We start from the raw sequence: 12,397 nt of genomic DNA, 5'->3' as shown, positions 1-12,397 counted from the left end.
GCCGTGCCTGGCGGCCTTCCTTACGGGCCAGAGTATGGGGTCATCCTTCTCTCTTCTATGGTCTTCAGCAGGATCTCCAGCTTAGCGTCCCTGAAACCTGGCGCTACTCTCCTTCCAGCCATCTTGTTGGCTGGGACGGTGTGTATGTGGGGGGGGGGGGGGGGGGGGGGGAGGGGGGGGGGGGGGACCCTTTAAGTACAGCTGCGGCATGTGAGCCTCATAAGTGCCAATCATGGACCCGACGACACTGGCACCTGGAGTTTTCCTGGAGTTGATTGCATTCCACTTGGCGCCGGTGCTAACCCATTTAAAGTAGTTGAACGGTGCAGGTGTTGCACCGATTTTTCTCTCGGAAAACGCCAGACATCCTCCGCTGGCATCAACACTTAGCCTCAGAAATGGAGAATCCCACCCATAGTCTCAGAAATGGAGAATCCAGCCCATAGTCTCAGAAATGGAGAATCCCACCCATAGTCTCAGAAATGGAGAATCCCACCCATAGTCTCAGAAATGGAGAATCCCGCCCATAGTCTCAGAAATGGAGAATCCGCCCATAGTCTTAGAAATGGAGAATCCAGCCCATAGTCTCAGAAATGGAGAATCCCGCCCATAGTCTTAGAAATGGAGAATCCAGCCCATAGTCTCAGAAATGGAGAATCCCACCCATAGTCTCAGAAATGGAGAATCCCGCCCATAGTCTTAGAAATGGAGAATCCAGCCCATAGTCTCAGAAATGAAGAATCCCACCCATAGTCTCAGAAATGGAGAATCCCACCCATAGTCTCAGAAATGGAGAATCCCACCCATAGTCTCAGAAATGGAGAATCCAGCCCATAGTCTCAGAAATGGAGAATCCAGCCCATAGTCTCAGAAATGGAGAATCCAGCCCATAGTCTCAGAAATGGAGAATCCCGCCCAGGACCTCAGTTTTGTGAGTACTATCTTTTATTATACTCCTGACTGGGTGCTGATGGGTACCTTAGCTGACAAACGGCGGGATCTGACCTCAGAATAAACCAGACCGGATTAAGGGAGTGTGTATGAAAGAGAGAGAGGCACATCTCTCCAGAGACCCCAAGGGAGCGAAGCACATTCTGTGAAGTCCCTCTCTCGGATTGTGGGGGGAGCGAAGTACATTCTTTGAAGCTCTGCCTCAGAGCAGGGGAGGGAGGGAAGTAGACTTGGTAAAACTCCTCCGAGAAGGTGCGAGGGAAATTAAGTACCGAGTGGTGAAGTTTCCTGTGAGGGGGATGGCCTGAATTCACACTAATTGTTTAGATGTTCTTTTTCTATAAATCTTTAAATCTTCTCTCAATTTTAGGTACTGCTTGGTCTCCTGAGCGGGGATAGTGAAAGAAAGGAGAAATGTCAGAATCAGGAAAAGCTAAATCCAAAAAGATAGAACTTTTAAAGTCTGTGACTATCCCTTTTCCTTGCCCAAAATCATCCGAGTGATAAAGGATTAATTAAGTTGTAAATTAAATTTACTTTGTAAAGTTATGTGTTTTAAATGTTAAAATGTTAAAATTTTGAATAAAAGTACTTTTTAAAAAAAGTTGTAAATGAAAAACAAGTTTGTGCTAAACAATTATTGAATTCAGTTCTTGAGTCAAGGTGAGAAACAAAACTTGCAGTTTGGCAGCAATCCAATTTGAACTTTCAAACAATTGAATTTAAAGCAAAACACAGCTGAAGTCAGGGAGTGGGGTGGAAGTGGGGGTGGGGCGAAGGAAGGGGGGAGGAAGTGGGGGGGAGGAAGGGAGGGGTGGCAAGGGGGAGAAACTATAGACCGATCCATCGGGCAGCGAAATGTATATAGGGTCAATTAAATGAAAGACAAAATAAACCTCTCTGTACAATAAAGCAAATTAATGCGGGTAAGAAAAATGTGATGTATATAGACAATTGTTTATAAATATGAGAAATGCCAATAAAAAGATTTTTTTCAAACATGGTTAAGTAACAAAATTGAAATTGGTTTTAAAAAAAAGATATTAAAAAAGTTTGGAGCAGAAAAGTTATTTCAGCAGGTAATTGATTTGCTTTTGAATTGCCCAGAAACTTGCATGTCCACATTCCTTGATATATGGTTTAATTGTGGATTCATTATAGCTCAATGACACCAGTTAAACTGGAAATGTTAAGCATACTCTAGAGGAATTTGAAACAAATGTGAGAATGCTTTTGAGATTTGAAAATAGGTGATGCCAATGAAATCAGTTGTTGGAAATTAGCTTAAATGGAACCAAAAAAGATAAATGAATCGAATAAATATTTTTTTTTAAAAATGGAAATACCCAATTAATTTTTTTTCCAATTTAGGGGCAATTTAGCGTGGCCAATCTACCCGCCCTGCATGTTTTTTGGGTTGTGGGGGCGAAACGCGCACAAACACGGGGAGAATGTGCAAACTCCACACAGAGAGTGACCCAGAGCCGGGATCGAACCTGGGACCTCGACGTTGTGAGGCCGCAATGCTAACCCGCTGCGGCACCGTGCTGTCCTTCAAATAAATAATTTAAGTTCATAATGAAGGAGAATGGAGGATCTTGTTTATAATTTTAACCAAGCCATTGTGAGCTGACTCAAACAACTAACAAAGAGAAATGTAATTAACAAATCTTTCTTTTCAAAAATTATCAACCGGGATTCATTTTTATTGATGATTCCAGGGTATTTTATATGGGATTTTAATCCGGATACAAATTCACACATGTAAGAATGAGATAATTTTAATTCAATAGGATTGATTGGAATTTGGAATATTTGAAATGATTATGGCCAATCCTGTGATGGACTGATCTTGGTTGAAAACTTCTTGTCAGGTTCAAAGGGATGTTCCTAACACAATTTGCACAATGAAGAAGAGATAAAAATGTTGAGATTGAAAATAAGGTGTGAATGAGAGATGGAGAAACAAAATAGGTCTCTGATCATGTTTCTTGTTAGGTTAAAACAAAAGGATGGTGACGTAATGACGTCCAGTTGAAAATGTTTACTCCACCCCTTTTCAAACCACCGGAGAATTAACCCGAGCCAGTTAACAGCTGAAGATGTATTCATATTTGTTTTACAGGAATTAGGAATTACAAAATTTTAATTGAATTGTCAGATATGTTCAGATTAATTAATTTATTTTGCCACAAGCAGAATGGATCTTTTCTGTTTAACTTTACAGGTAACTGCAAATGGAACAAGATTTGCAGTAGCTTCAAGAATTTGGGAACTGTATTTGCAGACTTTCAACATTGCAGCGATAGTCAGTCTGATTTAAAATCTGATAAAGTCAGGGTGGGTTTCTCGTGAGGAGTGTGAGAGTGCATTTACCACTTTCAAACAGCAACTAGCAACAGCCCCTGCATTAGGGTTGCCTGATTTAACCCACCCTTTCCACTTATACTGCCATAACAACGGGATTCCTACACGGTTGTAGTGACCCAACAACATGGGGACCACAAGCAACCTGTGGCCTATTACTCCAAGCAGTCGGCAGCCACTGTGGGACTGAGAGACAGAGCTTCCTGCAGCACATGCTGTCCCTCAACTGTTAGAAAGACTAGCGACGCCTGTAGACCTTGGGTCATCGCCTACCTCCCTCTTTGGGTCCCTGATGGGTGGCCGGGTCCTCAGGGTGTGAGCCTCTGTCGATGCTGCTGCCTCTCCGGTGCTGGCTGCCTGGCCTGCCACCAGCACCACGAGGGCAGCTTTCGCGGGGTCCAAGATACCATCCATCTCAGCTAATATCTGGAAGGAATTGACAAAGGTGAGGGACAGTCAATCCACTATGGCTTCCAGCCACTTACCCTCTGCTCCTTCATGGCTATGCCCTCACATCCCCTGCATCCCTCAGGGTGCCACCCAACATGCCCTGCACATGCACCCCTGGCCGCAACAAGTGCCCCCGGGCACCAGACGCCAGACCCTGTACCCCAGACACCTGCAGGTGACATTTCCTGGACTGGCTGCTGGCTTCCTCCCTGGTCCACCCACCCTCTGGTTGTGGGGATGTCCCCAGTGCAGAGGCCCATCTCTTGGGTGTTTGGATGTTGGCCTCTGCCTCTGTGGTGTTGAAACCTCTGGAGTTCAGACAAGGTGTCCTGGCTGCGATCCTAGGAAGTAACTCTCACCTGTGACATGGCACCTGTAACCACGGGAATCCACTTCGGAGATGTGAAGTACTCACATTACTAGGATTGCCAATTCCCTGTTGGCAAGAGCCTTCAGCTGTGCGCCTGGTGGCCGCTATGGTCTGTGGGGGTTATGGGTGGTCGGTGGGACAGCTAGGCAGCAGCTGAAGCTGGCCCCCTTGTGGGTGCAAACAGTTCGGTGTGGCATGGCGGAACGGTGGGCATTGGGGCACAATCCTCCCCCCCCCCCCCAACAGCCCAAGGGGCAACGTCCCACCAATGACTTCAATTCCTCAACTGAAGCCCCCCACCCTGGGCTCTCCCCCCCCCTCCCCCCACCACCACCACCCCCCCTCCCCATTGAGCACTAGGCCAGCAACCCCAGTGTCACCAGCTTACTGCCCGGGATCGAACATGGCTACTCACCTCCTCAGGTCCCCCAGCAACCATTGCCCCAGGTTCACGTTTTTTAAAAGCTGTACTAAACGGCGTCCACGTGACTGCTTGCTGGGGAAGCGCTTAGACCACGGGAGGCCGTTAGATAGGGGCCTGTTCCCATTAATGGTAATGATATGGAGATCGGCCTTATGGGGTGATTATTGGCTTCTCGTCAGGCCGCAGCAGGACCCTCATCTCACCAACGGGAAGGGACTGGTTAGATCACAAACTGATCGGCGCTCAGCATGATTCCGATTTTGGCCTCTCCCACGATCTAACGGCCGTGTGGTGTTCGAGTGGCAGCACGACGCGGCCGTAGACCGTGCCCAATGTTTCTGGGTTATTGGAAATATTACATTTTAAATGCAGCGACCACTCCAAAGCTATAGAGTGGGCTAGAGTCCAGCTCCAGGGACTCATTGACGATTACATATTTCCCCGGAATCCTGAATAAGACACAATAGAAGGATACTGGGAGATATGGGGTACTATTTGGAAGTGCAAACTCGGTAGTCAACCCAGTACAACTATCCAAATTAAACAGCTACTCCTCTTGGGTCTCTCGAGAAGTTGGAAAGGGGCTATGGCAGGGATCTTATGGGACTGAGTATGCAATGAATTACCAGATGAAGGGCTCTTACAAACACTTAACCAGACAGCTATGGGGATAATTAAAGCTACGAAGACAAAGACCAAAGGAGAGGTGTGTGATAACCTAGCTCGAGAGCTGTTAGTAGGTGTTATTCAGATTTTGAGGATTTAAAACTCGGAACAAATTTATTTGTCTCCCTATACAAATAAAATTTTCTTAACATCCACCGAGACAGAATGAATTGGTAACCACTCGACCAGGTGGGGGCACAGAGAAAGGAGTTATAAAATTTATCATGGCCGTTCCACTGGAAGTTGTAGCTAATAGGGGCCAGGATTCTCCCTTTTGGGGACTATGTCCCCACGCCCACAGGAAAACGGGTGAGAATAACTCTGGACTTTTTCCTCGAAAGTCCAGGGTGATTCTCCACTTTTAGGGGGCTAGCAGGGCCCTGGCGTGCGTATCACAGGCTGCTGGCGGGGCCCTGCCGTACAGACCGCACATCCACGCATGCACACGGCGGCTGTAAGCGGGTCCGCGCATGCGCGCAGCGGCCCACCTCGGCGCGGGTGCCGCCAACACGACGGAGCCACAGAGCGGGCCTGCGCGGGGTAATCGCAATGGCCTGCCAATCGGTGGCCCCCGATCGCGGGCCTGGCCACTGCTGAGGCCCCCCACCCCCGGAGTCAGACTCACCTTGCCCCCCACCAGGACGATGCCCACAAGGCCACAAAAATGTAACCGCCGAAGAAATGTCAAAAATTGTGTGTGGTGGGTGGGGGGTGGGGGGGGGGGGGGGGGGGGGTGGGGGGGGGGGGGGGGGGGGGGGGGGGGGTGGGGGGGGGGGGGTGAATCCATTCAACAAAAGGGTGTGTAAGGTAAGGGGAAAATACCGTACACATGTAAATAGAGGATAACTGCTAATGGTAATAAGCAACCCAGGAAGGACCCTGAAGCAAAAAAGGATGGGGGGGGGGGGGGGGGTTGGGGGGTGGGGGAAAGCAGAGGGGGTGGAGGGACCAGGGGGAAGGTGGATGATACAGAGGGGAATGACTGTATATTGTAACCGATGAATGCACAGTATATATCCCGACAGACCCTTCAATCTACCCTCGTGGTGTATTTGACCATCCCAAGGTGGCAAGAACTCCATCAATCCCTTAGCCACGTCAAAGCACTCAGCGATGTTGCCAAGTTCCAGCCCACAGAATTCGCCTCCGTGGATACAGTACAGTATTACGAGTCAGTCAGTTATGCTAGAAATGTGTAAAGCACTAGCTAAACTATAACTAGTGTTTGTACAGTTCAGGTCTCTGCATTACAGCAGTTATAACACCAGAAAGCACAGAGGAGATTATGAGGATATTGCCAGGGGTGGAGAATTTTAGCTGTGAGGAAAGATTGGATAGGCTGACAATGTTTTCTTCAGAGGCTTAAGGAGGCTTAAGAGGGATTCATTTGAGGTGTATGGGGAGCTTAGTTACAGTGGTAGGAAGGTAGGAAGGACCTCTTTTCCTCAGCAGAGAGGTGAATAATTAGGGAACATCTATTCAAAGTAATTGGCAGAAGGATTAGAAGAGGATGGTAGGGTAGAATCCCTCATAACATGAAACATACTTGGAAATACATGGATTTTCACATTGACGATGGGAAACAGGAGTTGGGACTGTTTCTGGATTCTGAACACACCCCGGGGGGGCTGGTGCAAAACAGTCACTCTTTGGGATTTTCAAGGAGGCGCCCCCTTTATCGGTATGGCAACACAGCCTATATCCAATTAAAAATGGAGGACAGCCTCCCAGAGGTGTAGGGCCAACCAGTGGTCTTCCAATTAGACAGTGAGGCAGCCTATAATGGAGGGTAAATAACTCAGGATGCTTCAAAATGGAGGACCATATCACCATCATTTAAAATTTATTTGATGCACGATCAATTGTACAAAGAATAAGGTTGGATACAACTGTGGCTTTATTGCAGTAAGTGTGTGGCCTCCCACTGCAGCTGGCGAAATGGCTGCTGAATAGAGGACAGGCATATTTATAACAGGCAGGGGCTACCGGCGAACCTGTACTACAGGTCCTACCTTACATCACCTAATACAGATTTAACAGTGGTTTGCCGCATTCACCCCCTGTTAAAATGAGTCCGGCGGGGGTGGTGGAGAACTAATATCAGTAGTGAATTTATGTACAGTGTTTTATCAGGGGAAAAAAAATGTCCGTTTAAAGTCGGTGGCAGTTAGAGATTCAACCTCTGGTGCCTTGATGTTCCGCTGGGAGCGATGTAGCGGTGGCGGCGATGTCGATGCTGGTGATGTCGATGCTGGCCTGATGTTGGATGACTCTGGAGTGTGCCGACATCCTCTTCATCCTCTAGCATGGGCAGGGAAGAAGGGATAGTCCTGGTGGGGTTAATGTTGTGAGTGCTGGGGGAGGGGAGGGTGGCGCCGGGCCGGAGAAGTGTGCATGGGTGGAACCTGCTGGTGCCAGGTCCCTGAGGGAGACAGTATCTTGGCGGCCGTCGGGGCACGCCACATAGGCATACTGGGGGTTGGCATGGAGGAAGTGCACCCTATCCCCAACGGTCCGCCTAGTGGAGTCAGACGTGCCTACGTAGCAGGACAGGTCCTGGAGCTGCGAGCCAAGTCGGGAGTGAACCCCGGATCTGGACTTCCTAGGGAAGGCAAAAAGACGTTCATGGGGTGTGTTATTTGTGGCGGTTCACAGTAGAGACCGGATGGAGTGTCGTGCATCAGGGAGGCCTCCTGCCAGCGAGAGGCTGGGAGGTTCCTGGACCGTAGGGCCAGTTGGATGGCCCTCCATACCGTCTCGTTCTCCTTCTCTACCTGTCCGTTTCCCCGGGGATTATAGCTGGTCGTCCTGCTGAAGGCAATAACCCTGCTGAGCAGGAACTGACGCAGCTCATCGCTCATAAATGAGGATCCCTGTCACTGTGATGGAGGGGATACCAAACAGAGCAAAGATGTTTCAGGGCTTTGATGACGGTGGCAGGCGTCATATCGGGCATGGGATGGCAAAGGGAATCTGGAGTACTCATTGACCACACTGAGAATATACGTATTTCGGTCGGTGGAGGGGAGGGCCCTTTGAAATCCACGCTGAGGCATTCAAAGGGGCGGGAGGCCTTCACCAGGCGCACGATTCGGCCGGTAGAAGTGCGGCTTGCACTCCGCACAGACCTGGCAGTCCCTGGTGACTGTCCATACTTCCTCGCCGGAGTAGGGCAGATTGCAAGCCTTGACAAGATGGTACATTGTGTGAGCCCCGGGTGACAAAGGCTGTCGTGTAGGGCCCGGAGTCGGTCTACTTGTGCGCTGGCACATGTACCTCGGATAGGCGTCTGGGGGCTCGTTGAGTTTGCCGGGGCGATACAAAATCTCGTAATTATAGGTGGAGAGCTCGATTCTCCACCGCAAGATTTTATCGTTTTTGATCTTGTCCCGCTGCGTGTTGTTAAACATGAAGGCTACCGACCTTTGGTCAGTGAGGAGAAGTGAATCTCCTGCCGGCCAGGTAATGCCTCCAATGCCGCACAGCTTCAATGATAGCTTGGGCCTCTTTTTCGACGGACGAGTGCCGAATTTCTGAGGCATGACGGGTGTGGGAAAAGAATGCCACGGGTCTGCCTGCCTGATTGAGGGTGGCGGCAAGTAGACGTCTGATGCGTCGCTTTCTACTTGGCAGGGCAGTGTCTCATCTACTGCGTGCATCCCGGCCTTGGCTATATCAGCTCTGATTCGGGCGAAGGCATGTTGTGCCTCGGCCATAAGGGGAAAGTGGATGGACTGAATGAGTGGGCGGGCCTTGTCCGCATAGTTTGGGACCCACTGGGCGTAGTAGGAGAAGAACCCCAGGCAGCGTTTGAGAGCCTTGGGGCAGTGGGGGAGGGGAAGCTCCATGAGGGGTCGATGCGGTCGGGATCGGGCCCCAGAATTCCGTCCTGGACCACATAGCCGAGGGTGGCTAAGCGGGTTGTGCTGAAACACGCACTTCTCCTTGTTGTAGGTGAGGTTGAGGAGAGTGGCAGTGTGGAGGAATTTGGCAAGGTTGGCGTCGTGGTCCTGCTGATCGTGGCCGCAAATGGTGACATTCTGATCGACCATATCAGATATGCATGGGACAGGGTACGTGTCGAGCTGCGTGTACCAATTGATGGTCTGGCTGTAGCCACGACCATGCTGTGTTTCTCCCCAGTTTTAACGACTACCACTTGGGCTCTCCAGGGGCTGTTGCTGGCCTCTATGATGCCATCCCGAAGCAACCACTGGACCTCGGACCTGATGAAGGTCTTGTCCTGGGTGCTGTACCATCTGCTCCTGGTGGCAGCGGGTTTGCAATCCGGGGTTAGATTGGCAAAGAGGGAGGGTGGGTCGACCTTAGGGTCGCGAGGCCGCACACGGTGAGGGGTGGTAGGGACCCGCCGAATTTGAAGATAAGGCTCTGGAGATTGCACTGGAAGTCCAGGCCTAGTAGCAGTGCAGCACAGAGATTAGGAAGGACGTAGAGACGGAAGCCGCTGAATTCTACGCCCTGGTCTGTGAGTGACTGTGCAGAACCCTGGATCGCAACGGAATGGGATCCGGAGGCCAGGGAGATTCTTTGATTGGCGGGGTGGACCACGAGGGAGCAGCGCCTTACCACATCCGGGTGGATAAAGCTTTCGGTGCTCCCGGAGTCCAGGAGGCAAGAAGTCACGTGACCGTTGATTCTTACAGTGGTCGAAGCGGTGGCCAAGTTGTGCGGACGTGACTGGTCGATCGTCACTGAGGCGAGCTGTGGTCGGTCGTCGCTGGCGTCAGAAGATGGAGAGCGTGGGGGCCCAGGTCGTGGAATGCTGTTGGCGTCCATTCCCCATGGGGAAGACAAGATGGCGGCGCGTGAAGATCCTGCGGGGGACAAAATGGCAGCACCTATGGGCTGCACGTTGTGGGGCTGGACAAGATGGCGGTGCCCATGGCCGCATGTGGACTGAGGGGGGGAAGGTGGCGGCACCCACTGGCCGCTCGCGGCCCCGGGAGGTAAAGATGGCAGCGGCCACTGGTCGCGCGTGGTCCGGGACGAAGATGGCAGCTCCCATTGTGTGTAGGTCAGGGGGAGGGCGCGATATCGGCGATTGCGCGGGCCTGGCACACTGCGGCGAAGAGCCCCTTTTTGCCGCAAGCCTTGCAAATGGCAGTGCGGGCCGGGCAGCACTGGTGGGGGTGCTTCTGCTGGCCGCAGAAGTAACATCGGGGACCCCCGGGTGCGCGTGTTGGCATGTGGCTCAGGCGTACTGGTTGGGTAAAGTCCCGGCTGGGGCAGCCATCTGTGGGGTCCACGACGGATAGGAGGGGGTGGGCCGCGCGGCCAGAGGGTAGGCCTGAGCATTACGTGAGACGACCGTCATGGAGAGTGCTAGCTTTTTAGTCTCAGCTAGGTCGAGCGTGGCCCCTTCTCGCAGTCTTTGGCGTATGAGGTCCGACCCAATCCCCGTTACAAATGCATCGCGCATAAGGTTGGAATGTTCGGTGGCTGTAATGGCCTGACAGTCACAGTCCCGGACGAGTGGGATTAGGGCCCGCCAGAAGTCTTCTATGGACTCACCAGAGTAGTTGAAAGCGAGTGGCGAGTACGTATCTGGGAAAGAGCGTGTTCGTCTTCTGTGCGTAGTTTTCTTTGAGGAGCGCCATAGCTTCAGCGTAGGTCGGGTGTCCTGGATCAGCGGAAACACGTTGGAGCTCAAACTTGAGTACAGGATCTGTATCTTCTGAGCCTCCGTCGGAGGGGTGGTCACTGAGTTGATATGGGCCTTGAAGCAAGCTAGCCAGTGATTAAAGTCCTTTTGCCGTCGCTTGAATGCGGATCCAGCTGCAGGCGATCTAGTTTGATTCGGAGATCTATCTTTTAGAAAATCTTACTGCAATAATTGATGCACGATCAATTGTACAAAGAATAAGGTTGGATACAACTGTGGCTTTATTGCAGTAAGATGTGTGGCCTCCCACAGCAGCTGGCGAAATGGCTGCTGAATAGAGGAACGCATATTTATAGCAGGCAGGGGCTACCGGCGAACCTGTAGTACAGGTCCTACCTTACATCACCTAATATAGGTGTAACAGTGGTTTACCACATTCTTAAAAAATAAACAGATCATAGAATAATAGAATTTACAGCGCAAAAGGAGGCCATTCGGCCCATCATGTCTACCATTTTCCTGTAACCAGCACTTCTTTGGACTGTAGGGGGGCAGCACAGTGGTGAATTGGTTAGCACTGCTGCCTCACAGTGCCGAGGCTCCAGGTTTGATCCCGGCCCTGGGTCACTGTCCGTGTGGAGTTTGCACATTCTCCCCGTGTATGCGTGGATTTTGCCCCCACAACCCAAAGATGCGCAGGGTAGGTGGATTGGCCACGCTAAATTGCCCCTGAATTGGAAAAAATTAATTGGGTACTCTAAAATAAAAATAAAAAATCTTTAGACTGGGTGGAAATCAGAGCACCCGGAGGAAACACACGCAGACGTGGGAAGGAAGTGCAAACTCCACACAGTCACCCGAGTCGCTTTTGAACCCGGGTCCCTAGAGCTGTGAGGCAGCAGTGCTAACCATGGTGCCACCTTGCCGTCCTGTGCCACCTGACGCCCGAGCAGCTAGCTGGCCATCGTCGTGTCAGGATGGGGGATGTCTCATCGGGATGGCCTTTGACTGCACCTATACCCAAACAGGCAAAGAGAGTCTCTTAAGACTTGCTTGGGGAGTGTTGCCTCCCACAACCCTGCCGCTGGGTGTCTCCCATCAGGCAACTAAATTGCCCCGCATCGGTACTGGAGCAGGACTGGAAACTTCCAATAAACGCATTTAAATGGGATTAACGAGTGGCTACGCTGCTGCCTTGCAGCTTCGGGGACTCAGGTTCAATTCCAGCCTTGAGTGACTGTCTGTCTGTAGTCTGCATGTTCTCCCCATGTCTGTGTGGGTCTCCATCGAGTGCTCTTGTTTCCTCTCACAGTCCAAAGATGTGCAGGATAGGTGGATTGGCCATGATAAATTGCCCTTAGTGCCCAAAGGTTAGGTGAGGTTATGGGGCTAGGGTGAGAAATGTGGGCCGAGGTAGGGTGCTCTTTCAGAAGGATTGGTGCAGACTTGATGGGCCAAATGGTCTCCTTTTGCTGAGTAGGAATTCTATGGAATAAACCTAATTGGTTAATCACCTAGTGGGGGCAAGTAGTGATGCCTGCCTCGA

The sequence above is a fragment of the Scyliorhinus canicula genome, chromosome 3, assembly GCF_902713615.1.
Source record: "Scyliorhinus canicula chromosome 3, sScyCan1.1, whole genome shotgun sequence".
Lineage (NCBI taxonomy): Eukaryota > Metazoa > Chordata > Chondrichthyes > Carcharhiniformes > Scyliorhinidae > Scyliorhinus > Scyliorhinus canicula.
Note: the sequence above shows the minus strand (reverse complement) of the source record.